At 58.8% G+C, this 27,833-nt stretch overlaps 1 protein-coding gene and 1 long non-coding RNA gene across 3 annotated transcripts in view; both read right to left on the bottom strand.

Annotated features, from left to right (window-relative positions):
* NTM (neurotrimin) overlaps window positions 1-27,833 on the bottom strand; it is a 942,893-nt gene that overhangs the window by 625,867 nt on the left and 289,193 nt on the right. The window lies entirely within an intron of this gene.
* Window positions 3,732-6,612, bottom strand: LOC144311548 (uncharacterized). Its single transcript, XR_013377162.1, has 3 exons — window positions 6,326-6,612; window positions 5,027-5,104; window positions 3,732-4,311 (listed from the first exon to the last, which is right to left on the bottom strand). It is a non-coding gene; the product is annotated as an uncharacterized LOC144311548 (long non-coding RNA).

Raw genomic sequence — 27,833 nt, 5'->3', positions numbered from 1 at the left:
GAGGCTTTGTTTCTGCAGCCACGGTGCCCGGCCAGGGGCACCGGGGCACACAGACGGAGGGCTCGGTGGGTGACATGGAGACAAAGGAAAAATGACAAACCAAGTGAATTAGTGAAGGTGAAATAAACGGTGCTCAGCAACAGATGGGGTTGATGCTGGCTAATTTTCTGCTGTCACCTCCCCGCAGGTAATAGATAATCCCCGCGGCGGCTGGCGCTCCCGGAGCAGGCAGGCAGGGAGCCTCGGCCTCCTTCCTGTGTGGAAGCCGTGCCCCCCATCCCTTAACCTGTCTCGATGATAAAAATCTTAAGAGCCAAACTTTTTGCAAGACTTATAGTGGCGATTTAACTCAGTCCCCGCTAAGGTTGCTATCTGTCAGCCTGTCACGGTGACAGGCAGATTTGTAAATGCTCTGGCTCTGGTGTCAGGTTGAAGGTGACATTTTTCAGCTGGAGATTTCTCCCCCCGCCCCCCACACCATCCCTCACGGAAACAGAACATCTTGGAATTAGGAAAACAACCCCCTGAAAAAGCACCCCCCACCCCCGCCCCCGCCACCGCCTCCAGCATCACCCTGGCCGGGCCTTTGCCCCTCGGGCCCTGAGGCTGTAGCCCGCTTCCCGGGTGCCCGTGTGCCCTGACCCTGCACCCTCACAACACAGCGGTTCCCCGTAAGGCCGCGCCCCAGCCCCATGGCCTCGCCCTCCTCCGGGCCCACCCGACGGTGCCGCCCAGCGATCTGTCCCTGTGGATGCAAACACTTAACCTACATTAATTAACCACAATATAAAATCCCAGAATCTCAACTAAACTCATGCTCTTTCTAGGCTGAAGCGTCCACAGCTAACCCCGAATGCTCAGCGACGGGCTTCCCTCCGACTTCGTCCTGGAATCACTAAGCCTTGATCGACTTTCTGTTTTAGCCCCTCTTTCTTTTCTAGGGTTTTGTTCTCGGTGTATTGGCCCCGGAGGAGCGGCGCTGACGGGGGGCCACTTGGTCTCTTTGCTTCCGGCCCTGTTCTCTGCGTGGATGGGCCCTCCCCTACGACGCCTGCGAAGCTGGCTCGGCTCCGACGCCACATCCCAAGCTCAGCTGAGAGTTCGATTTGTGCCCCCCTCTAGGCCCAGATGCCAAAGTGGAGATTCTCGATCTTTCTTTCTCTCTCTCTTGGTTTCTTTAAAGAGAAACTAGCCGGGACGTCTGGGAGACTCAGGGGTTGAGTGCCTGCCTTTGGCCCAGAGCATGACCCCGGGGTCCTGGAATCAAGTCCTGCATCGGAGTCCCCACAGGGAGCCTGCTTCTCCCGCTGCCTGTGTCTCTGCCTCTCTCTCTGGGTCTCTCATGAATAAATAAATAAAATCTTAAACAAAAATAAAGAGGAACAAAAAAAATTAAAACAAAAAAATTAAGAGGAACCAGTCTTGTGCTTTCCCAGAGGTCTGTGTGGGGCAGGGGCCAGCACGGAGAGGGCGCCTCTCACAGCCAGCCTCTTGGCGGGGGGTCCCCAGGACAGGGTCTCAAGGGCCAACAAGGAAGGAGGAGAGACCCAGGAGATGCAGAGCTGCGGACGGTGGGACTTCCCACCCCTCCTTTCTTCCCTTCCCTCCCCGATCTCGTTGTTTGCTCAGGGCTGTGAGGCTTTGCTCACAGATCCCACACGCCACCCCCTGACCCGGCCTGGATTGTTCCAGATCCTCGTTCCTTCCTGACCTGAGGAGAGGACATCCCCGTGCTACCATCAGGCTCAGGGCTGGAATTAGGAGACTTGCCCAAGGACCTTTATCTTCCCCATCTTCGTTTAAAAAGAAAAGTTCATGTGGATACCTTTGTACAATCGCTGCATGGGCGTGTGTGTGTGTGTGTGTGTGTGTGTGTGTGTGATGAGCAAGGTAGCTTAGAAAAGCTGCTTACCCACAGTGGAAGCTTGGTGGATGTTGGCGGCCCAGCCCCAGCCCTCCTGGCCCCAGCTCTCCCCTCCCCACCCCTCCCCTCCCCACTCTTTCCCTCCCCATCACTCCCATCCCTACCCCTCCAGGCCCCATCCCTCCCCACCCCAACCCTCCCATCACCACCCCTCCAGGTCTCACCCCTCCAGGCCCCACCTCTCCTGGCCCCATCCCTCCCCTCCCCAGCCCTCTGCCTGCTGGCTCTGGCCTCATCTCTGCCAGGTAAACTCCAGAACAGCTCATGGAGCTCCACCTAGTGGCGCCGGGCGAGCACTCTGCCAAGCTGTTGGCGCCCCTGGGACTCCGTCTGAGCAGATGCCTGAGCCTCTGGGGGTTCAGGGCTTTACACCGCCCCCCTCCCCCGGCCCCAGGGGCTTATCATAAGGGGAGAGGAGAAAGAGAAGACGGCGAGAGGCGGGGAAAGACTTCCAGAGGACGGAAAGTAGATGGAGGCCCACAGGAGGCAGGTGCCCACACATGTCTCTGCAGAGGCCAGGAGGACGGAGACACACCTGCCGGCTGGGCCAGGCCACACCTGCGTTCCATGGGAAGCCACCGTGCAGCCCGAGAGGAGGCCACAGGAGATGCCGAGCTTCCCCCACGGTGCCCCCGACAGGTGCGGGTGGCTTGACCCGGAGGCAGTGAGAGCTTCCCATGCATGGGCTGGCGCAGCCAGCGAGGCACCGTGGCCTCTCGCCCCAGGCCACTTGGCAGAGGGGCTGCCTCTGTGCCCTCGGGTGTGCACTGAGCTCCACACAGGTGAGAGGTGAAGGAAAGCCGCCCCGTGGCTCGGGAAGGGCAGGAGGCCGTGCTGGGTGAGGCCGGGGGTGCTCAGGGGCGCTGCCCCAACCAGCAAGGTGGCGGGTCCACAGACCCTCCCAAGGAGCCAGATGATGGTGAGAGGAGAGACGGAGAGCTCCGGGAGGCAGTGAGGACAGGCCGGGTGCAGCCTCGCCTCTGCCCTCACCCCTCAGCTCCGCTCCAGACTTGCACCACCTCCAAGAAAGCCCAAGCCTCCCCCCCCCTTAGGGAGCAGCTCCGGGGACCCCCCCGACCTCTCCAGGGGGAAGTCTGGGTATTCCTTCCATTAAAAGCCATCGTCTCCCTGGCTGAGTTCCCTCAAAGGCAGATTCCATGTCCCTTGTGCCCCTCGTGTTAAACTTTCTAGAAAGAACCATCTTACTGCTTCCCTCCACACCCCCCTTGGTAGGTACTTGACGTGCTTTCCTCCCTCTCCTTCCCGCATCCCCTCCCAACCTTGGCCGCACCCCAGGACGGGCCAGCGGGGCAGGATGGGAACATGGCCAGTCCCTCTGGCTCTTGCCAAAGGAGAGGAGTGGCCCATTAGCCCAGATGACTGCATGTGTGGGGACAAGGGAGTCCTCGTTAGCCTGTGGTGGGAGTGCAGGTCTCCTCAGGGCCTGGTCGGGCGGCGGGAGACCCCTGCTATCCACCGGTCTGTGAGCACGCAGGAGGCAGCCAGCAGCTCCCCTGTCCCCTTGCCTCCTCAGCTGGCTCTCTTGCATCCCACAGAGGCTCTGGGCACCCAGCAGGTGGCTTGACACCTGAACCGGTGGAGCCCAGAAACTCAGAGGATCTCACGGCCACGAAGGACCCACTGCCGGTGATGCCGGGTCTGCCCCCAAGCTTCCCTCCCCTCCGTTTTTAAGCGTCATCCTCATCCAACTCCTTGGGCCAGGTGGACCTCTCCTGGGAGAGGAGCTCCTCAGCATGGTACATGTTATTTTTGCTTTTCTGTGCGATTGATTTTTTCATTGGTGGAAGGGGACAGTCATTGCCACCCCTATTAGACAGTTCATTAATTGCCTGTATTTTTTTAATTTTGCATTCAGCTTGTAAAATATGTTTTTTTCCAGAGTTTCTGGCCTTGGGGCTCCAGCCTGGGCTCCAGCCCTGCCCATCCCCTTGGAAACTGGGGTGCAGGCTCTACCTCCCCCTGCGTTCCTCTGGGAGAATGCCTACTCCTCCTTCTCCAGGATTTGGGCGGTTTTGCTCGTCTTCCGGATGAAATGCTTGTGAATATGTGAACTGGACCGGGGTGTGTGGGGAAGGCCTCACTAATCCGGGAAGCAGGCCTCTCCTTGACAGCCCCAGGAGCCCTTATGCTCAGGTCTATGAACCGATGGGCTCAGGAACAGATGCCAGCGAGCGGAGAGAGGCCTCGAGTGCTGAGTGTGGAGAGGGCTCCCCTCCGTGGATTTCCACAGCGCGAACCCCAGCTCACCAGACCCTGGGTTGATGTAGTGTTGAATTTCATCTTGTGCAAACCAGGGAGTCAACCTTGTCCATGCAGATACCTCTGTCCCGGGTCATGCACACACCACCAATAATAATTGGTATTTGCTATTAAAGCAAAAAAAAAAAAAATTCCTTTTCACTGCTCTGTGTTTCTGGAGGGCTGGCCGGTGGTGGCAGCGGGCGGGGCGGGCGGGGGCACATGCCTGCCACCCAAGGGAAGGGAAGATGCAAGTGTAAGTCCCCAGCCCTCTGGGGGAGGGGGCGATGGGGAGCAGGGGAGGGAGACTGGACAGAGCAAACCCAGACTTCCTGCCACCCTCCTGGCCTCCCTGCTGCTGCTCTGCGCCCGTCTGCATTTCTACTTCAGGTACCTTTCCTCACCGAAACACTGGGAAGCAACAGGATGCGGTATTTTTATATTTGTGAATGCACTGAGGACGCATGAGAGCCGTGGTGTCTTTCCAGGAAGCATCTTTCCAGCCGCTGGCCTCGCTGGGAGAGTCTAGTGGCTTCTGCTGATGCAACAGCCCAGCCTACTGGCTGAGACCTGGCTCTGCCCGAAGGAGATGTGTGACCGGTAACATCTCTGGGCCCTAGTCTCCTTGTCTGCGAAGTGGGGTTGATAATGACACCCACTTCCTAGGGTAGGTGTGAAGACAGGAATTAAGTGAGGAGTGTAAGTAGAATTTCTGGCACACCAACCACAAAGAGCCAGGACCTAGTAGCTATGCTTAGGCAGTTATCTGTGTTATCTTTTGTGATAGGAAAGAGGTCAAGAGCACAGCGTGCTGCTAAGGTAATCATTTCCCTATTTCCCCACCTCCTCTCTGGTTTGTAGGAAGCGGTCGGGGCCGGAGAAAGGCGGGCTGGCTGATTCACGGAATCCCGGGCAAGTGTCCTGGAACGACAGCAACATGGGATCTAAAGGAGAGGAAATGTTTTCTGAATCGGGCTTCTCAAAATGCAAGCGGGCGAGCCCACCAACCTGGGCCAACCTGCAGCCTGGAGGAAGGCAGAGGAGAAAAGGGGAGCCGGGGCCTCCCTTTGTGAGGCCTCCGGTCCCTTCCCCGCTGGGGCCTGGCCCAACCCCATCCTTCCCAGGACGGTATCACCATCACCGCCACACCGACCCCTCCTCCTGGACCTGGACTCCACCGGAAAGAACCCGAAAGTTCAGGGGAACCAGGCTAACGGCCACCTTTGCAGGGAAACTGACTTCCACAAGGTAAATCTCCTAAGTCTGGCCTAGAGATGGAGCTAGCCTTTGAATTAAGGCCCAGAAAGTTGAAGAAAAGAGTTATTGCCCTGGGCTGAGACTGGAAGGGGCATAAATCCACGCCCACCTGCTCCTTCACCTGCGCCTTCTCCTGTGGCCGCCAGCCCACCCTGGGCCATCCGGTCGGAGTTACTGGGTATCTGAGGGCTCTGGCTCAGGGGGAGACTGAGGCAGCGCCAGGACAGCCCCCCTGCCCTCTGTATTCCTGTCCACCCCTTCCCGGCTCTCCCTCACACCTGAACGCAGAGCCCCAGGATGTGGCAGAGGAGAAAGGTGTCACCCTCCCAAGAAGAGGGGTGGGGAGGCCACCTGCAGTGTTCCTTCTTCCTTCCTGGGGCCCAGGGGTCGCCAGGGATTTGCCTTAACAAGTGTCCGATGTATGCGCCCGCGTTTGCTGTTACAGACAGGCACCCTCACATAAAATCAAAACTAAACACATTAAAAAAAAAAAAAAAAACTGAGTAAGATGCGCCTTTCAGTGTTCCTGAGTGGCCTGGACATCCCAACGGAAGATATACTGGGGTTCACAGGCCTTTGAGGGAGGGCGAGACCGCCCCGGAGGAGTCTGTGACACAGATGGCCATATTTTCTGATCCCAAATGGTGTCGTGCTGCCTGACGGCAGGACCGTCAATCCAGTTGTCATGTGCAGGGGTAGTGGGATCTTCAGCCCCACACCTGCCCCAGACACACCAGCATCACGCCCAGCTCAGCATGCATGGCACACACACCTGCTACCTCCAGATATGGCCCCCCCGGGGAGCAGTCGCCTTGCGGTCCCCCGTAAGAGAGCCCCTGGGGGTGCAGGGGGTGGGCGAGGGTGGGGGCTCCGCGCTTCTCCTACCCACTTTATACCGTGTGGACCCCCAAGAGAAGCAGATAGACCGGAGGAGCCAGAGACTGTTGCTGCTGCTGGGGTTTTGCAGCTGGACTCACAGACCCCTCCTAAAAGAAATGATACGTTGGATCATATTTTGATGTGGTTCCAAAGCATTTTTCATGGGCTTTTAAAATCATCATTAAGGAGCAGGTTCTGATTTACATCATGGGCGCTGCTCAGCCTCCTTCCAACCCCGGTCTGGTGGGCTTCGCACAGCCTTTCAGGAAGCCCAAGGAGGCGCGGAGAGGAGAGCGGAGGGGCAGGTGGCCTCCCTGCAGGAGGGCCCAGGTTGGGGAGCCCCGCGCACAGGCAGCCGGGCTCAGGGCGCAGGGGTGCGGCAGGGCCCTCCCGTGGCCGACCCCCCCGCTGCACGCCCGCCCCAAAGGGCCTATGAGCCGCAAGGTCAGCGCAGTAATAACCCTGGGGAGGAAGGCTGCCCCACCCAGCGCTCCAGAGGCCTGCCCGGCAAATGAGGCGGCTTTTACAAACACGCGCTCCACCGCCTGGGGTGCGGTGGGGCTGGGAGCCTCCGGGATGCCCAGCAGAGGCCGGGCCAGGGCAGCGCACCCTGCGGCCCAGCCCCGGAGGCCCTGCACCCCGACGCCCGAGGGCAGGGCACCCTGTGGCCCAGCCCCGGAGGCCCTGCACCCCAAGGCCCGAGGACAGCGCACCCTGCGGCCCAGCCCGGGAGGCCCTGCACCCCAAGGCCCGAGGGCAGCGCACCCTGCGGCCCAGCCCGGGAGGCCCTGCACCCCAAGGCCCGAGGGCAGCGCACCCTGCGGCCCAGCCCGGGAGGCCCTGCACCCCGACGCCCGAGGGCAGCGCACCCTGCGGCCCAGCCCGGGAGGCCCTGCACCCCGAGCCCCGAGGGCAGCGCACCCTGCGGCCCAGCCCGGGAGGCCCTGCACCCCAAGGCCCGAGGACAGCGCACCCTGCGGCCCAGCCCGGGAGGCCCTGCACCCCAAGGCCCGAGGGCAGCGCACCCTGCGGCCCAGCCCGGGAGGCCCTGCACCCCGAGCCCCGAGGACAGCGCACCCTGCGGCCCAGCCCGGGAGGCCCTGCACCCCAAGGCCCGAGGGCAGCGCACCCTGCGGCCCAGCCCGGGAGGCCCTGCACCCCGAGCCCCGAGGACAGCGCACCCTGCGGCCCAGCCCGGGAGGCCCTGCACCCCGCGCCCCGAGGGCAGCGCACCCTGCGGCCCAGCCCGGGAGGCCCTGCACCCCGAGCCCCGAGGACAGCGCACCCTGCGGCCCAGCCCGGGAGGCCCTGCACCCCGAGCCCCGAGGACAGCGCACCCTGCGGCCCAGCCCCGGAGGCCCCGCGCCCCTCCACCCCGAGGCCCGCGCCGCCCGCGCCCAGCTCGCCCTGCAGCCCAGCCCGCGCCCCCTCCGCCCCGGAGGCCCCCGGCCCGCCCCCTGATGCGCGCCTGCAGCGTGGTTCCCGGGCAGCCCCGCCGCCCCGCCCGCGCGCACTGTCACCCAGGCGCGGAGGAGGCCTGTGCCGCGACGTCCCCAGCCCGACGGCAGCAGGCGGAGGGTCCGAGGGTCTGGGAACACAGAGCCCCGCCTCCCTTCACCCGGAGGGTCACCCCGAGGGGCACCGAGTCCGCGCCCAGAGGCCCCTCCTGCAAGCAGGGCGGCGGGAGGGCCCGGGAGGCCGCCGGTCTCCGCCTCCCGCACCCGCACCTTCGCCCTATGATCCCCGTGTTCACACGTGGTCCCACACTCGGGGCTTGGGGCTCTCTCCCGGAGCCGGGGTCGCCTGAAGTGTCGCTTCGCCAGCAGGGGAGGTGGCACAGGAGGCGGGGCACGTGGAGCCGGAGCCGCGGCGGGGTGTCCCGGGTCAGGGCCCCAGCTCGGATGCCCCCCTAACCCCCGCAGCCCTCCCCCCAACCCCTGTGTTCGCCCCCCTTCCTTCCCCCGCAGCTCGGATGCCCCCCTAATCCCCACAGGCCTCCCCCAACCCCAACCCTCCACAGCCCGGATGCCCCCTAACCCCCCACAGCCCTCCCCCTTTATCTGTGCACCCCCCTCCCCCCCAAACCCTTCCCCCCCAGGGCAGCAGCTCCACTCAGGTGTCCCTGGCAGGTCAGGCCCGGGTATAATTGTTTCTAATTAGCATTTCCCAGGGATGGAGGCCCCCAGCCCCCAGCCTACAGCTAAGTGCTTCTCATAAGAGGACAGAAATTATTTTCTGCCTCTGAGAACATCAAAGGAAATCACAAGAAATTAGTTCCTTCTCATCCCTGCCTCTTAGCCAGCCTCTGCGCCGTCTTTGGGGCCGAGCCACTAAAGGTGGAGAGAGAGGCCTGTGGGTCCCACAACCCGGAGCTGGCCCTGCCCGGGCTCCCACTGCCCCTGTGAGCTCCTTCCCTCTCCCTGCAGTAACTGAAGCCCAGGGCTCAGGCCTAGTCTCACGGCTTTGGGGCAGGGGCACCTGGATGGCTCAGTGGTTGAGCACCTGCCTTTGGCTCAGGGTGTGACCCCAGGGTCCTGGGATCAAGTCCCACATCGGGCTCCCCACAGGGAGCCTGCTTCTCCCTTTGCCTATGTCTCTGCCTCACTCTGTGTGTCTCTCATGAATAAAGAAAATCTTCAAAAAAAAAAAAAAAGAATAAATACACACTGTAGGGCAGACGTGAACGATGTCCCTGCTCATATGGAACTTCCATCGGGTGGGGGGCGGTAACACAACATATGTAGTATATCACGTGTTAGAAATGGGCCCAGGAAAATGGTAAGCCAAGGTGAAGAGCTAGCCTAGTGTGGGCGTAACTCGGCTATGCAGGGTGATTGGGAGGCATTTGCTGAGACACCTGAAAGAGATAAGGAAAGGGTTCACTTGATATATGAGGTGGAGCATTGCAAAGGGAAGAATAGCAAGTGCCAATGTCCTGAGGCCAGGGGGTGCTTGGTATGTGAGAGGAACAGCTAGGACACAAATTCAGTTGCTTGGAATGAGTGGAGGGAGTTGAGAAATGAGATAGAGATGTACCAACTGCCAACAAATATTATGGCCTGGCTGGTCCTGGGAAATCCAGGAGCTACAGGCTGCCGGCCCAGGTACCCATTCAGTCCCCAGCTGTCTCTTATAGATGCTTCCTGGGGCTCCAGTCTGGGCCTGAGTACTCCCAGGAAGAGAGCACGCGAAGGCCTGAGATCGGCTGGGCCTGGGCCGTCTTAGCCCTGCCCAGGCTGGGGTGGGGGGTGGTCTTGTCAGGTTATGCAGATGTCGAGCTTCTGCTTCCTCAGCTCTGAAACAGCCACTATAAATCCTTCCTCAAGGCACTGTTATAAAAATCAAATGAGGCACCTACAGGAGGCCCCAGAGGAAAGCCTGCATCTTACCTTACAGCTTCTAGAAAGCTCTCTCTTGGGCTGCACTCTCTGCCTAGATGGTCCTGCCCCGGAGCACACACAGCAGACCCTCCCTCTGGTCTCAGCCAGAGACCTGCACACATCAGCTTTCCTGCTGGGCCTCACAGGGAGCTCAGTGCCCCCCAAAGCTCCCTCTGGAGCCCCCCACAGCCCAGGCCCCTGCCCCCCGTCCACCCCAACATCTCGTTTCTGTCCGATGGCTGGGGACGCTCACTGAGTCCCGGCCATCGCTCGGGCTGGGCTTCAAAGCACCACGTCCAGGTGCCTCCTTGGTCTCTGGGATCACGGGATGTGGGCACACACAGGCTCCTGAGAGAGAAGGGCCGAGAGGCACGAGGCAGGTGCTGGGGAAGAGCCCCAACCTGAGCAAGGCCCAGTTTTCCGTCCTCAGGCCCGAGGCTGAGCAGACAGCAGCATGCAGAGAGCCCGTGCACCTGCCCGAGGACGGGAGACTGGTCTGGACGGTGCCCTGCGAGCAGAGGCCATGCCCTTGGTGCCCTGGAAGTCGTGGCCCAGGCTGCTGGGGGCGAGGTAAGGGCGCACTTCCAGGTACTCCGAGGCTGCGGGGACCAGTTCCCCTGGGCAGCAAACCCTGGGCTGCATCTGCCCCGACGGAGCGGGGAGCACCACCTTCCTGTCGTTTCTAAGCGTAAGTGGGGCTGGCCTATCGTCCTGTGATCCCGGGGTTGTCACCGGTCACCCAGCCAGAGCGACCCTCTCTGGGCCGTTCTGGAAAGGTTGGTGTGCCAGAGATGGCCGCTGTCGTCATGCCATGCATGTGGCCCACTGCCCATCACCTGTGCCTCTTCCTGGGCTGGGCCCCGAGGTCAGCGCGCCCCCCACCCCCCGCCGGGCCCGAGGAGGAGAGCCCAGTTCACGGCTGGCCAGCACGCAGGACGGCCGGGCCAGGTTCCCACGGGCGCCGTGTCGCGCAGGCTGCAGGCCGCAGGGGTGTTGTCAGAACCCGGGTCTGTGGGACTCCGAGGGCGGACGGAATCTGGTCGCTTGGTCCAGTTACGGGGACCTGCCTTCACCTGGCCTGCCCTTTGTCGGTGACCGTCTAGCTTCCCCAGGCTCCCAGGGAATCCTTTCCTCCCAGCAACACGGTGCCAGGATGGGGTCGATCCAGGGGAAGGCTGGCCCAGGAACCATCCTTTCTTCCGACAGCAGAGATTCCAGATGTTTCTGCCCCCAGGACCGTCCCCTGATGCACCCGGCCCCCTTCTCCGTGGCTGTCTCTCTGCGGCCCCCCAGAGTGTGAGCACCGTCTGCCTTGGGATCTGCCCACCTCCCCAAGGAGCCGGGCTGTGGCCCCCAAAGGGACAGTGGCTTATTTCCTGAGCCCCAGACTGGTCGGCAAAGTGAACCTCTGACACAGCGAGCATGTTTCTGCAGCGCGGCCGGAGGGCTGAGCACCTGAGCACACGCACCCCGACGCCACCGGCACCCCACACGCTCGCACCCCTGGTCTCCACTCCTCGGCATTTACCTCCTCAGACTTCTGGAGCCCAAGCGGCTTCTCGCGGCTTCCCCGGGGGGGGGGGGGGGGGATCCGTCCACTGGGGCTGGAGGGCAGGGGTCACAGTGCCCCGTCCCTCAGCTCCCCGCACTGCAGGCTCACCTGACGGCACACAGCGCTCTGGGCGACGAAGAGGGAGCCGAGGTCAGGGAGCCGTGCGGCTCCTGCAGACGCCTTAGCATCTCCTTTTGATTAGGAGAGAGGCCAGCAGACCTGGGTGGGCTTAGCAGGTAGGAAGGGAAGTTGTACTTTGCGAGCGCAAGTTCGGTTATAATGAGGTGTGAGAGCTGAGCAGATGAGTGTAGGAGTTATTTACACTAGCAGAATTTCTAGAAAGCTCTGTGAACCTGTGTTCCTGTGTGTGTGCTTGCAAGGGGGAGGAGAGAACGAGAGCGCAGGGAAGCTGGGGTTGGGGCGTCCACGTCTCCTGCGTGAAGTGCATTCCACCCTGCGGGCCGGCTGGCTGGCAGGTAAAGGACAGACGCTTCCTGCACGGTCAGCGTACGTGCTGGGCTGCCCCTTTCTTGGGCTGCCAGGAGCCCGGAAGTGTCCAAACCCCAAAGAGGAAAAGAGTGAAGAGCCAGGAAACGCTTCTGCGGGGAGAGCCGGCCAGTGGCGCAGACCGCTGTCAGAAAGGGAATGCAGTCGGCTGCCTTACTTTTGTATATACCAACAGTGCTTCAGAGCAGAGGTGAGTCAGAGTGGAGCAGAAGCCAGACCAGGATCTCCTGAGTCGGGGCATCAAGAGGAAGTGGGCAGCAGCACCTCCCTCCCGCAGCCTGGGGGCGCCTAGGGCCTGAAGCACCTCCCTGCTGTAGCCTGGAGGGTCCTAGAGCCTGCAGCACCTCCCTCCTGCAGCCTGGGGAGCCTAAGGCCCCCAGCACCTCCCTCCTGCGGCCTGGGGAGGGAGCTAGGGCCCGCAGCACCTCCCTCCTCCTGTCTGGAGGGACCGAGGGCCCACAGCACCTTCCTCCCGCAGCCTGGGGGGGGGGGGTCTAGGGCCCACAGCACCTCCCTCCTGCGGCCTAGGAGGCCTAAGGCCCCTGGCACCTTGCTCCTGCAACCTGGGGGGGGGGGTGGCCTAGAGCCTGCAGCACCTCCTTCCCGCAGCCTGGGGGTGGGGGCTAGGGCCCACAGCACCTCCCTCTTCCTATCTGGAAGGGCCCAAGGACTGCAGCACCTTCCTCCCGCAGCCTGGGGGGGGGGTGGTCTAGGGCCCACAGCACCTTCCTCCTACGGCCTGGGAGGCCTAAGGCCCCTGGCACCTTGCTCCTGCAACGTGGGGGGGGGGGTGGCCTAGAGCCCACAGCACCTCCCTCCTGCAGCCTGGGGGACCTAGGGCCCCTGGCACCTGGCTCCTGCAACCTAGGGGGGGCCTAGGGCCGGCAGCACCTCCGTCCCCTGGCCTAGCCCGGCTAAGGACCTGCAGGCTCGGCAGCAGCCACCAGGCGGCACAGTCTGAGCACAGCAGGCACAGCCGTTCTCTTGCTCTCTTCTGATCCATGTTCCCACTGCCTGGAGTCGGGAGGGGGAGCCTGAGAGGGGGATCCTGGGAGGGGGAGCCTGCTGCCCCTGCAGGCAAGAAAGCAAGAGCACCCATGGAAGGAGGAGCTGCCGGGTGGTCCTCCCCGGGCTCGCGACTGCCCTGACCAGCGGGGACCTGCTGTACCCCTGAGCAGCCACAGCTATCCCACGCGTGTAGACCCTCGGCGGGGTCCTCACAGTTACTCTGAGGCAGGTATCACCCCATTTCCAGGTGCGACAGTGGAGGCTGCTCAGGGGTACAGCAGAGCAACAGGAATGCCTCCCCCCCCTCAGTCACTGCTGGATAAAGATTTGCCCTCAGGAGCCTGCTGCAGGCAGCAGTTCAGCCCCCTGTCCCTCGTGGCTGGAAGAGGTCTCAGCAGCGCTGAGCATCACCCCCACCCCCGGGAGGCCAAGCGAGAGGGCCCCAGGATGTGCAGGTTCTGGCTCCAGGGCTGGGGTCGGCGCCCCAATGGTCTCCTTCCAGGTATGTCACCTGCGATGGGAGACTCAGGCGAGCTCAACCTGCTTGTCGTGCACCTTGACTCCGTGGTATCGTGTGCAAGAGGGAAGACACGGACACACACGCACCCACATCCACGCAACCATTCACATTATGCTCACTTCCCCATAATAGCCCAAGCCTGGATCTCCCCCGATTCCCTCCAGAGACATTGGGAATGCCAGGCTCGCGGCCAGGGAGAGGGAGGGCCGGGCACCGCAGTGGCCCCGACAGGGGCGTAAATAGCACAGAGGGATGGAGGGTCAGGCTCTCTCGCAGCGTCTCCGTCTGGGGCCACGTCACGCCGTCACCCAGGGAGCTTCCCCCCACCTCGCCCAGGAGGGATTTACTGAAGCCCGATAAAATCTGCCAGTGGATGTTGTTGTAAAATATATAGGCCCCTCTGAGCTGCTTCACCCAGAGAGTCCTCAGCCAGTAGGCTCACCTTTCTGCGACTTTGTTAAAAGAGAGAGAGGACACTGGGTGTTATTCTATATGTTGGCAAATTGCACACCCATAAAAAATAAATTAAAAAAAATAAAAATAAATAAAATCAAAGAGAGAGAGAGAGAGAGAAAGAGGAGCTAGTCACGCTCCAGGACTGGCCTCTGCGGTTCACCTGCCTGTCCCGCGTCCCTCCTGTCCCCCTGCCCAGCGGCTCTCAGCACCGCGCCTGCGTCCGGGTGCCCTGGGGCTCTGGTCCCACATCCCGCAGATTCCCGAGTCTCATCCCGGAGCTGTGAAGCCGGCCTGTCGGGGGCAGGACCCAGGATTTTGCATTCCCAAGAGAGGCTGCCAGTGATGGTGGTGATGCTGCTGTAAGGTTTTTACATTTCTTATGCAAAAGGGACCTCATGAGGGGAGACGAATCACCCCAGAAGCTGTCAGGAAGACATGGGAAAAGGGGGCTACGAGTAGCAGAGGGAATAGCAGACTCCGAGGTACGGGCGTCCGCCCCTGGAGGCTGAGCCCCAGCTCCCCGCCACACAGGCCCGAGGCCCCACTGCTCATCAATCACGGCCTTCTGTCTTGGGGAGCCCAGACCTGGCTTCAGCACCCTTCCCAACCCACCACTCCAGAGAGCCGCCCCGACCACCTGGAACCAGGAGGCGGGATGTCAACCCTTCGCTGTATTGGATATAGACTTTGAACTCTGTTCTTGCGGGAACAGACACCTCCCCGTGGCTCACCCTTACCCCTTCTCTCCTGCATACATCTGCTTCTGAGCATGAGGGGCCATCGGTACCCAAGAACGGATGAGGAGATGGAGAAAGAGCCCGGAAGGAATGTGTCCTAATGCAAGTGGGAGCGGACTGAGGAATGTGGTGGGTTTGGGGCAACAGCTTCATGGAGTCAACACAGTGCTCTCTAGGGATCCGGCCTCTAGTGGGTGCACAGCGCCCGTGGAGATGGTGGACAGGGAGGTGCCTCTTCTCCTTGGGCGCTTTCTCCAACAATGGAATATTTCCTATTTTAAAAGCGATTATGTAACATGACAGCTGCAGTGACTATAATAAAAGGATGTCACAGGAAGCTGCGCTCCTGAAGACAGGGATGCATGTGGAGGTGCTGGGCACGGGGCACTGGGAACAGGCTCACTCCCCGTGGGTGCAGGCCCCACCAGGGAGGCCCGTAGCCCTCCCGCTTCAAGGGAGGCTCGGGGTCAGTAGTGGAAGGCACACAGAGCCAATAGCAATCCCCCAACCACCCAGATTGGGAAAGGAACAGGAATTTGAAGGGTTCTTGACAAAGAGATGGAGAGGAGGAAGGGAGCAAGGTCTTAGAAGAACTCTCACATGAAGAGACAACTGCACAGTAGAAGGTCTGGAAACCCCCAAACCACCGGCCGGGTCGTCCCCCCAAAAGCATGGCTCCAGGCTGGGGTGGGAAGGAGAGAGGGGAAGGGCGTCCATTTGGCCTTGCTTCCTCCGCCTGGGCCAGGTGCTCACAGGCTCAGACACCTTGTCCACAGGCCCACAGCGCCCTCCCGGCATCTGTGCTGAGCTGGAGCAGGAAATCGAGGTGACCACTGGGCATCTGCGTTCCCAAAGAAGGGGCACCATTAGGGAACTGAACCTGACCCTGAAGACTGCTGCTCCGCCCCCTCCAACGTGGGGGGTCTGCATTGCCCCATATCCCCAAGTTTAATGTGTGGAGATTCCCTCAACCTTGCGGGAGGGTGAGTCCTGTTGAAACCAGCCCAGGGACAACCGGTGAGCACCTTGCGGGGTCCACTGCGGAAAGATGCCCAGAGCCTCAGTCTTGGCGCGATACAGACACAGAGCCTCTGAGGTTTCTGTCTCCCCCAGAGCCCCGCAGGCTCCCAGGCAAGAGGAGGGAGAGGGGACGGGGACGCTCATCCAGGTGCCCCGGAGGCTGCACAGGTCCTGAATTCCTTGCGGAACTTTCCAGACTCACACCCTCACAAAGTCAGCAAATGGAGGAAACTCAGAAGGTCATTAAGGGACTTGGGGAACCAGAGCTCATTAGCATACATCTGCATATCAACGGAATGGTGGTCCTGCTTAAAGAGTTGATACTTTCCAGATTCAGATAAAGCCCTTTGCTTTAGAGCAGGGCCTGCTGGCGAGCTCTGTGTCACCAGGCCCTAAGTCACCGTGCCGCCCACGCTGTATGGGAAGAGCAGTGGGGACGCAGTCGCCACACACACACACACACACACAGCAGTGCCGCTGCAGGTGCTGCAAATTGGCTCCTCCATCCTGCCATCCTGCCATTTCCTACTTGTGCGACCTGGAATAACGGTATCTCTCGGCAACCCGGCATCTCAGCCGTGAGATCACACCTTTCGGGATTGGTAGGCGAATGTGTGCTCCTCGGGGCAAAGCCCTGGACCCCAGGTGGGCGCCCAGCAAGCTTGGCCATCATGAGTGTGAGGGCCTTGGAAGGGTGTGCTGAAGGGAGGTCCCAAGAAGAACCCCAGAAGCCACCTCCAAGTGCACACCCACAATCCCGCCTGGACCACCCGCTTCCAGGTTCCTCTCCAGCCTCTTATGGACATGCCAACGGTGCCACGCTACCTGCCCCCGGGCTGCCTCACCTGCACGTTAATAAAGAATCATAATAGAGCGCATGGGTCTGGCACGCCGCCCTAGTCTACGAGGCGCTTGTACCTACAGTGCGCCGCTTAATTATTACTGCCAAGCAAGCCCTCACTTCCGAGAGGACGGAGCCGAGGGTATCAGGGAGCGAGGCGGCTTGCTCACATGCCAATGGCCGGGCAGCCTTCAGACCCCGGGCGTCCGTCCCCCGGCACCTGCCACCTCTGACGTTCGTCAGGCTAGCCGGGCCGGCTGGGATCGGGGCTGTGACCTCCAGTTCACAGATGTCCTTCCATCCCACTGGTAACACTCATTAGATATCACGTGCCAGACACGGCCCAGTCAGCTGGTGATGCGAGCGGTGTTGAAAAGTGCCCGCACGGCCAGTCTGTCCGTCGTCTTCAAAACTGTCAGGCTAAGGCTCTGCGGTGGATGAGACGCCGTGAGGCCGCGTGACAGCCGGGAGGGCTCAGTGGCCTGGGTCAGCGGCTGGCGGAGAGCGTGAGGAAGGACATACGCCTCTCCATCCCTGGGGAAGCCTGAATGCAGATGCCGGTAACCCCGATCTGTGCGTCAGAGTCCCCCGCTTCCATCATCGCTGAGCTCACGTCAACGCCTTGTGCCAAGAGACGGCGCGGCAGACGCGGAGGGGAGCTGTGCAACGGGCTCTTCCCGTTACCGTTTGGAAGGTTTGAAATGAGGAGGGAAAGAGCACACCAGGCACATTTCTGGAGCAAGTGCACCTGCGGTGACGGGGTGGTGCCTGAAGGCCCCCCTTAAAAGTTCAGTTACGGAAGTCTAGGAAATACAGAATTTGTAAAGGTCCGCTGACGAAATCCTTCATCTTCTCTTTTCCCCTTTCCCCATCTGCATGAGCGTGTGCACACGTATTCACACACACACACACACACACACACACACACACACACACACACGCCTCCAGTGCCAGACAATCACCAAGGCAGCCTTTTACCTCTTTAGGCATCTCAGGCCTTTACACCTGTTTTATACTGAACTGATTGTTCCCGGATAATTTAGGCGCACTGCTCGGACTTGGCTTTGTGGGATCGCTGAGAAAACATCCCATTCCTTTCCCACCAAACGGCACTTAACGGACTTGCGTGCTCCACAAAGCCCCCCTCTATCGGTTCCTCTTCCTCGGGGTTCGCCCACTTTAAAGCTGACGTAGATCCTTGAGTCTGCTGACCGTCTTTTGTCAAAACTCAGATTCTCCAGAGGAGAAAACCAAGGTCCTCCTTTCAAAGTGGGCTAAGTGTGAGGGTGCCCTCGGACGGGGCGGTAACAACCAGCCTGGTCAAGGTCCTAGGATTCAAGTCAATGGACCACATGCCTGTCACTGAGCTTGCCCCCCTGCCCCCCGCCCCTGCACGGAATATCCAAGCGGTGAGAGATCCCTGCCGACATCTGGGCTGCACATCGCTGCTCTGCAGGTGCCCCCAGCCGAGGTGGGAGCACATCCTATCTTCTTCTTTTTTTAAAGATTTTTTTTATTTATTTATTCATGAGAGACACAGAGAGAGAGAGAGGCAGAGACACAGGCAGAGGGAGAAGCAGGCTCCCTGTAGGGAGCCCGACGTGGGACTTGATCCCAGGTCTCCAGGATCAGGCCCTGGGCTGAAGGCAGGTGCTAAACCGCTGAACCACCCAGGCTGCCCAACGTCCTGTCTTCTAAGGACAGATCCGCTCCCTTTCGGTGGGTGCTCAGACTTAGCACACTTGGTTTTGAATTTTGAGTCACCTCCCTACGGAAGGACGCCTAAAACCGCAGCGTCCGTGCTGGCCGCTGGTTCCGCCCACTGAACCAAGGCCCCAAATGGAATTCGAGCAGAGGCATGACTGGGGGTGGAGCGTTATTATGAGACATGCACAGGCTCCAAAGCCAGAGCTGGGTGTGAATCCTGTCTCGTCCAGGATTCAGGAGCCGTGAGAACTCAGAGGGAGCCACTCAGCGCCCCCGGGCCTCCGTGCTTTCACCTCTTAAAGCGACATGATACTATCCCCCGTCCGGGGCTACAATGGGAAGTAGGAGAGATAAGTCCCAAAGCCACACGGCCCTTAGTAGGCACTCAACATGCACTGAGTATTTATTCACGAGGCCACCTTTCCAGAAACGTCATAATGATGCATTTGGCAAAAGTCTGCTCCGCAGGTTAGGCTTTGTGAGACACAAATTAATTTTAATAATAACATCAGTGAAATCAAATCATAGTCAGTAATAAAAATTTTAAAGTGCGTTCGGAAAACAACCCTTGATACGTGTTGGGATGGAGCCAAGACAACCCGTCGACAAACTGTGGCCACCAGACGAGCTGCTCCGCAGTTTAATACACTTAATAAAACAGTGCAGCTTCCTGAAAGCGCCGTCTTGCTAAACAGAAATATCCCAAGGGTTTAAACAGAAAAGATAAATGAGTCTGTTAGCCTTAGACAAGAACTGAAGTGTGTAGGGCACCGGGGTATCCGGAGGTCCATCCAGGAGCAGGAGGTCGGTGGGTGAAAATTGAAATCTGCTCATATGGGTTAAAATTTTGAAGAAAAAAAAAAAACTCTTAATACGGCGGAGTTATGCAGAAAATTGTCCTCCCCCACCCCCCATTTACACGCTGGAGAGTTTTCCTTTCTAGCTGTAAGTGAGTGACCTATGTGAAGATTCAGTTGCAAGGGAAAATCTAAGACCAAATACCAGTAACTGGGAGCCCCGCTTTTTTCTGGATCCCTGATTGGGAGCTCCCGTAACACGAGCCTCCCGTGGGTGCACCTTTTGGAGCTGGAGTGAGTTTAGTTGCAGCCCCAGGAGACCGTCTTCTCTGTCGTCCTATGGGGGACAGTAACCAGACAGGGAAGCCGGGCTCCGTAAGAACAGCGACCAGGGGCTCCTGACAGCGAATAGGAGCGAGCCCCTGGGTCCTGCGACACTGACAGCAGCTTCCTCTGGAGCCAGAGAAGGGCGGGAAGGAGGTAAGGGCTGCGCTGAATGCGTGTAAATGCGAGGCCCAGCCCCTGCAGAGAGCTCCCCAGTGACTGGCACAGCCTGCCCTGCCGGGGCTCTGGGACTCCAGCCTTCCTCCTGAAGCTTGACGGATGGAACATCCCTGCTGGAAGGAACCAGAAGCATCGTCCAGTTCAAGCTCATCACTGCCAGGGGCTGAAACTGAGACCCACAAAGGATACGGGGCTGACGGGCCACAAGGACTAAATCCCTGAGCTCACGGGAGAGTGTTCCTCCTATAGGCTCTGTGCCTCTTCTCCTCTGGAGGGCCAGGCAGCCCGGGCACAGGCGACAGCGCCTCCGTAGAGGAGGGAGGCTTCTAGGGACGGCTCTCCTCTCCAGGGCTCCATGCACTTTGCACCTTCGGGGTTTAATTCAGGCAGGGCCCAAACTGGAGTGTCTGGGAGGCAGGAAATGGGCTGTGCCGTGTCCTCCTGGCCGCGCGAGGGCACCAGTGCCCCGTGCTGGGGACCCCTTTCCGTACTACGTGATCACCCATACAGCCTCTGTATATTTATTTTCAATAAGGTCAGGAGTATCAAGGTTGTAAAATAACATATTTTCACTTGTTTTCTTCCTACATCTCAGACGTAGCTTTCCTGAAGTCAATTATCTCCCCCAGTCGCCGTTCCCCCGCCCCCTTCCTCTGTGCTTGCCTCTCCACCCATCAGTCTGACACCAGCCCTTCGGAGACAGGGGAGGCGGGAGGGGGCGGGGAGTAACAGGCAACTTTCTTCCTTCGCCGCAGATGTGAAATCCCTCCTTCCCTGTTCTGGCATTTTTGTTTTAAAAGGCAGTTTGCAAACCTAAGGCCTCTGTTCTCCAGCCCCCTGGGCGAGAGCACAGCCAGGGCACAGGGCTGGGATGCCGTGCATGGGAGGTTTGGGGCGAGGGCTGGGGGCTCCTGCAGCGCAGGCCCCTCCAGCATCATGGCTCCAGCACTGCTCTGGGGGAAGGACGGGAGAACATTCTGGAAAGGTCTCCATGGAGGAGAGAATTGGGGTGACAAGTGGGCACCCCCAAAGGGTACCATGTCAATATCTGGATCCTGCATTTAAATGGAGGTCTTTGTCCCCAGGATGGTGACTAGGATAACAAGAGGATAGGAAGGAAGAGCATGCATGTTCAGACATACACACGTGCACACACACATACACACGCACACACACGCACACATGCACATACACATATACACATGCATGCACACACATACATACACACATACACACATGCATACACACGCACACATTCACATGTATATACATACATTAATACACATGCACACGCACAATACACGCATACACATACACACATGCATATGCACACATATACACGCGCATACACACATGCACACACATACACATACATGCATATACACATTTATGCACATGCACAATACACACATACACATGCACACACATGCATACATGCATATACATAGATGCACATATACACACATATATACACATACACATGCATACACACATGCACATGTACACATAAACACACATACACATACACATGCAGAAATGCACATACACACTCATACACACGCATATATACACAGAAGAGAAGCCAGTTTTGCAGCTCCTGCAAAATGCAGGTCTGGAGCGTGGCAGGAGCTCCCCGGCTGCATCTGTTCCAGAGACCCACATGTTTCTCTCAGGGCTGCCACAGGCCACGGCCCTCCCTGGCCCCTGGCAGGAGTCCTAACAGGCCAGGAGAGATCCTGCGGGTCACCTACAAGCTGCACCGGCTCAGCTGGGAGCCTCACCAGCCCTGAGCGACCTCGGTCCCCAGCAGGCCACCGGCAGGATGGTGCAGTCACCTTCTCGTCTCATCACCGTCCTCACAGTTCACCCACAAAAATATCAGCTCACATACCCTCAGGCCCTCCCCAGCCCTCTCGCTGTCTACATGTATTTTTATGTGACTTTAGGCTCCCAACAAATAGCACAGCAGCTTCTTTCCCCAAAGCATGGTGACCGTCCTAAGGGAAGAGTTGACCCCAGGGCCTTCCCTCCGGGGGGCCTGGCAGACGCGCTGGAGCCGGGAGGGGAGGGGGGCACCACACGCCCATCAACCTGTAGTAAGCCCGCCCGAAGGCCCAGCAGAACTGGAACCTATGCCAGCGCATGTCCCTCCCCAAGTTCGGGTGGTGAGCAGGGCCCTCTGACGGCAGCCTTCGCGGAGCCCCAGGAACAGGGACGGGCCTTGCAGGGCAAAGGGTTGGTCAGACGCCAAGGAGCAGAGATCCCAGCACCCCAGACCCAACAGCAACAGGCCTCGGTGGCGCTCGACGGGGCACAGAGGCAGCTGGGGGCCCAGGGCGGCCGCACGGTTGCCTCAGAGCCCAGGTGCTCAGCCCCAATCGGGCACGTGGCGTGTCCCATCCAGGAGTCTCGGGGTTTACAGTTGGTTCCAAAGGACTTGCCACGCGGTGTGTATGCTCTAGTCGGCCGCCACCTGCCACCCGCCACCTGCCTCCCGCCTCCCACTTCCCTACACCTGCACCCGCCTCCCGCCACTGCCTCCCACCACCTTCTTCCCGCCATCCGCCACCTGCCTCCTGCTTCCCTACACCCGCCACCTGCCTCCCACCACCCGCCACCCGCCACTGGCTCCCGCCACCCTCTTCCCTCCACCCGCCTCCCGCTTCCCTACACCTGCACCCGCCTCCAGCCACCACCTCCCACCACCCTCCTCCCTCCACCCGCCTCTCGCCTCCCACTTCCCTCTACCTGCCACCTGCCTCCCACCACTCGCCTCCCACTTCCCTACACCTGCGTCCCGCCTCCCACCACAAGCCTCACGTACACCCCCTGCCTGGCTCCCTCAGGCATGGGGACTCCCTCCCGGTGCTGTTCTAAGGGCTCCCCAGGGGAGGGCACGGATATGTGCCTGCAGGGCTGCAGGTGGTGAGGGAGGAGCTGGGGCTCCAGTGCCGGCAACACTCGGTCGTGCTCCTGCCCCTGCCCAGGGGCCCATCACCCAGGCCGCGTGGTGTCAGAAGCCTGGTCCACACTGGCAGTTTGTTTAGAATGAGGGAGAGGTATTGGGGCGCCCATCATGCGGCCTCGCCATGTGCTGCAGGTGGAGGTGCGGCGGGGAGCAGCCCGGCCACGTGGTGCTCCCAGGAGGCCCAGGGCAGGGGGGCCTCTGCTCCCACCCCGCCACTGCGGCAACAAAGGGCACCGGATTCCGGACACCCCTCTTGGCCTCAACCTTCAAAGGGACCTCAGCTCCCAAACCAAAAACAGCATTGCCTCCACCAGGCTCCCGGGCCCCATTCTGGAGCCAGCTCAGGGGCCATGTGCCTCTCTGCCAGTGTTTGTTGCGCATTTGAGCAGCTATTGGTGATTGGCATGTGGGCAGCCCGGTGACCTGCAGCTTGGCAGCTTAACTTCTTACCCCTCTGAGTCAGGGTTGGTCTTCACAGGGCCCCGAGCCACTGGCCAGCTCTAAGTCACAGGTACCCCTGGCCCAGCGAGGGGCCAGGGGAGGGGGAGGGTCCCACTGGGTCTCATCCCACGGCTCCACCGGATGCAGAGTTAGCATTGATTCAGCCACGTTCTCTGCAAAGCCCAGAACTAATAAGGCAAGTGCAAGCAGGAGCCATGAATTAATCCCCTTGAATATGCAGGTAATTTAGATGGAAGGAGACAGGTGCTGCTGGCCCTCCATAAATAAATTGTGCAGCGATGGGCAGGGGGTGGGGGTGAGAAGGGGAACTATATGGAGCCCCCGGGAGCAGAGGAGGTGGAACTGGCCTTCCAGGCTGATTATGGCTCAGCCCGAGGGGGATATGGATGGCTCCTTGACAGCCATAAAGTTCCTGAGTGCAGAGCATACCTGGAAAGGCAAGACGCCAAGAGCCACCTAGCATATTCTGGAGCCAAGCCCTCTGTGGAGGAATTCCTGGGGCTTTTATGTAGAGAGCAAGCAGGGGGAAGAGAAAGGGTGAGAAGAAGGTGATGAAGGGGAGGGAGCAAGAGGTGGGAGGGAGGGACCCTCAAGAGGAGGTGAGGGCGGGAGGTGCGCCTAATGGGGAGAGCTGGGAGGGAAGGAGCTAAGCACGGGCTGGCGTGCATGCACGAGGCCTCGGGGCCTTTGGCTTCTAGGACCTGGCTGGTCCACACCTCATACGCTCAGGGAGAGACTGAGGGGACCCACTGTCTCCACAGGACGCCTGTCCCCCTCCCAGTCCTCACAGTGAGTGGCTCAGTCTCATTCACCGACAGTTACATCCCCAGTGACTCAGGGACCCAACATCCCCGGGCAAAGCAATGGCCAAGTAGGGAACGCGGGCCGTGGCCCCAGGCAGCGCAGGTTAGACAGTGAAACCCCCCTGTCCCCGCAGGTGCATCCAGGCCGATCCACACGGCAGGATTCCCTTCTGTGTTGAGGCTAGCATCCCGATGCTTGTCTACACTCCACGTCTAGTTATCCACTCATCCATCCGTGGACACTTAGGTTGTTTCTACGTCTTAGCTCTTGTGCACAGAGCCACTATGAACGTTATGCTAAGTGAAAAAAGCCAGACACGGAAGGACAAACACTGCATGATCCCTTGTAAGCGGAATCTAAAATAGTTCAAACTCTTAGAAGGAGAAAGTGTGGGGGGAAGGGGGATGGATGGGAACCGCTGGTCAAGGGTACTGAGTTCCAGTTACGCAAGATGAGTTCTGGAGACACGTGTACAGCGAGGTGTCGCCAGTGATGTCGTGTTGTATACTTGCCATCTGCCCAGAGGCTGGATTTTAGATGTTCTCACCACACACAAAGAAAGAAAATGGTAGCTAGGGGAGGTGATGGGTATGTTAATTGGCTTGATTCTGGGGATTATTTCACAGTGTATTCAAATTGTCACATTGTGCACCTTAAATACATATATAATTTTTATTTGTCAATTCTACCTCAGTAAAGCTTTAAGAATTTTGAAAAAGAAGGATCCCTGGGTGGCTTAACAGTTGAACAACTGCCTTTGGCTCAGGGCATGACCCCGGGGTCCTGGGTTCGAGTCTAGCATCGGGCTCCCCGCAGGGAGCCTGCTTCTCCCTCTGCCTGTGTCTCTGCCTCTCTCTCTCTCTCTCTCTCTCTCTCTCTCTCTCTGTGTGTGTGTCTCATGAATAAATAAATAAAATCTTAAAAAAGAAAAGAAAAAAGAAAAAGAAAGTCAGCTCCCTGACCCCTTGGAGAAACAAGAGGCAAGTGGGGTTGGCCAGAGGCCGCCGTGGCCGGTGGTCCCCTCTCAAGTCCCCTCCCCTGGTCCCCCTGGCCAGGTGCTGTTTCCGGGGACCATGTGCATCCCTGTGTGGAGCTTCGGTTCCAGGTGGACAGTGGGTGAGCTGACACAGAAGGACCCCAAACCCAGCTCGGCCCTGTCCCCAAGCAGCCTTCCTACAGCATTCCCAAAATATGAACGAAACCAATATCACAGAGTAACTAGTACAGGCATTTGTTCCTCAGCAGGAAAAAAAAAAAAAAAATGGCAGCCAGGTTATTTTTTTTTCCCCTATTTTTTTCCACATTTGGTTCATTTTGATGGAAACCCAAAGGCCCCATTTTGGCCCAAAGGGAAGAGGCTGTGACGGGGCTGGAGAGAGGAGCACTGTTGGGGTGCCTCCTGTGATCTTGGAATGATTGCTTAATAGGGAACTCGTTTTAATCGCCTACAAATGAGAAGTCAGAGACAATTAAAATTCATTCCCAATTAATCGTGTGTGTGTGCTTTTTTTTCCCCCTCTCCGCTTTCATTACCAAGAGTTGCCATTCGGATAACAAGAAAGCCTTAAAAACAAAAGCAGCCGGCAGCCTCCACTTCAATCAGCTGCCACCTGGAAGGAGGCTGCGTTTCGGCCTCTCTGGCTCCAGCGCCTCTCCCTGCAGCAAATGACCCCGGCCCTGCGTGGCCGCGGGAGAGCTGCGGTCTTTAGAAGTCGAGGAACCGCTAAGCCGTGAAGTCACGGACGAGTTTATCACCAGGATGCTGCCGAGGACTTTTTTTTTATAGTTTTTAATTCCGGTTTATTTACTCTCCCGAGTCGTGGCCTCCGCAGCCACGTTTATCACTGATTCAGCCTTCTCCGCTTTAGTTCCCAGCAAGGTCCTCCACCCTCTCCCCACGTCCCTGCTGGGTTCTCCGAGCCTCCAGACACCTTCCTCGCCCTCCCCCAGGAACTGTCGCCGAGGCCCAACAGCCTGGCAGCGCTGCAGCCGGGCGCTGGTCCATGCCATCCCCGAGCCCTTGGTAGGCCCCAAGCGTCTTCCATGCGTCGCCGTACTCACCCCCACAAACCATCCTCCCACCCAGATACCCCCACTATGCCCCGTCCTCCCACGAAGCCACAAGCTCAGCCTTTCAAACGTGCAGAGCCAAGATTTGAACCCAGCTGGTTCCGGAGCCACATTCCTAACCCTCCATCTCCTCCCTGGTTGTGACCTCTGATCCTCCTTTTGGGGTGCTGGAGCCCCTGGCGGAAACCAGGGCCCTGTGGTCTCCTGATGGAGGAGAACGGTCCTATTGAACGGTCCCCCTGGCAATGACTCGGGATGGACTGCTTCGAGTAACCAAGCTGGAGACCCAGCCGGGCTGCAGGTTGCTGATACCGGGGCAGGGGAATCGGTCCTGGAACAACACCCCGGGCACACAGCTGGCTTCCAGGAGAATCTGGAATGGCCCCTCGTGAAAACAGAGCCAGTTCCCGTTGCTCCCACAGCCAGAGAGTCTCCCGGGGGTTAGAGCCCTCACTGAGCCTTGACTTTATTATTATTATTGTTGTTTGAAATGCCTCATAATAACTGGGATAGATTTCTTAGGAAGCCAAATAATGGGATGCATTCCACCCTGGCTTTATAATTAATGTTTGCATCATTTATCTTTCGTGGAAAGATTATTCTGACTAACGAGGTTCTGGGCCACTAATTCATTACACTGCCTTGTCACTTCCTGCTCCTTCTTATTACCCAGAAATAGACTCATTAGTCAGAGTTCAATGACAGGGAGAAATTGTGTTCGTTAATTTAATTCCCTCACTCATTTCGGGGCTCCATGTTTGTCCAAAATTGGGGACTAGAAGGGGAAAAATTTGTTGTCTTAAGTCTTCGCTTCTGCCTCATTATACCTTCCACCTTACTCCTGTTCAACAAGAAAGGGCGTGCAGAGCTCAGAACGGTGGCCACACAGCGCCCTTTCTTTGACTCTCAAGTTGCTGCGCCACCTGGGAATCCCTAGGGAGGCCGGGCATCCCCCAGAGTAAATGCCCTAGGAGATACGAGAACGGGAAGTGAGATGATGTAGTATCTATAGGTGGCCTCCGGCATTAGGGAGACACGAGTTCAAATCCTGCCTCTTCAAGCAAGAGCTGTGTGTCCTTACTTAAGATCCTTGATCTCTCTGGACTGTGCTTTCTCGTCCACAAAATAGGATTGCCAACAGCTACCTTTAGATATTACGAGGATCAAGCTCCGTGAAGCACCAGAGTGGTTTGCACAGTGTGCAATGACAAGAACTTGAAAGCAAGGTGCATCTGGAGTTGAGCTAATCAAAGCTCACGCAGTGGGAGAAGCAAATGTTTCCAAGCAGGGGCTCCCGAGCCTGGCTGCACATGGAAACACCTGAGGAGGATCAGACCCACCAGAGCATTCGAGTGGGAGCCTTCACGCAAGGGGCAAGGGCACTAGCGTTTCTAAAAGCTCTCCTGGTAGGTCTGGGAAGAGGTCAGAGCTGGGAACCACTCAACCTCCTGAGGTCTACAATGAGCTCTTTCAACGTCGGTCAAGCACAGAAAGGAACTGAGCTGTGTCCTTCCTGGAAAGGGCTGCCCAGAGATGTTTCACTGCTGACCTAACCCTGTTAGGTTAGATGCACCGCTATGGGGCAGGGACCCTTCCCCAAGTCACTCCATGAGCAGAATTAACACCCACATTATTTCAGGTGTTGGGCAGACCATGGGGAGCACCTGCCGTCATCGCTGGCATCGAACCTCCAATGAATACCTAAGTGTAAATCAAAACAAATGCATGAGGGAAAGGGGTTGATCCTGTGGTTGTCACCCAGCTTGGGGACCAGGGAGGCTTTCCCAAGGAAGGGTCTTGGATTGAGTTATAACGGATACCTGGGGTCACCCAGGCAGAGAAGTGCAGCCAAGCGCGCTCCGGGCAGAAGGACCAAAGACCAGTGCAAAGCCCAAGCAGCTGGAGCGAGGAAAGCCCAGGAAGTCACTCAACTGGAGAGCAGCTGAGTCCAGAAACTCCGGAGCCCCACAGGTTTGATCGAAGATTCGGGTCCTCCTCTTTAAAGGCAAAGAGATGACGCTCTTAGATTAATTTTAAGCATGACAAAGAGGGGGGAATGCAAGGTGGAATAAGCCATCCCTCAAGGCCCACTGACCTCCTAGCACTGTGGTCGCAAGGGCCAAGGCAGTGGCGTGATGTGAGGGACGGAACAAAGCCCTCCATCCTCACTGAGACCCTCTG

The sequence above is a fragment of the Canis aureus genome, chromosome 3, assembly GCF_053574225.1.
Source record: "Canis aureus isolate CA01 chromosome 3, VMU_Caureus_v.1.0, whole genome shotgun sequence".
NCBI lineage: Eukaryota > Metazoa > Chordata > Mammalia > Carnivora > Canidae > Canis > Canis aureus.
This window is presented reverse-complemented; position numbering and strand designations above follow the sequence as displayed.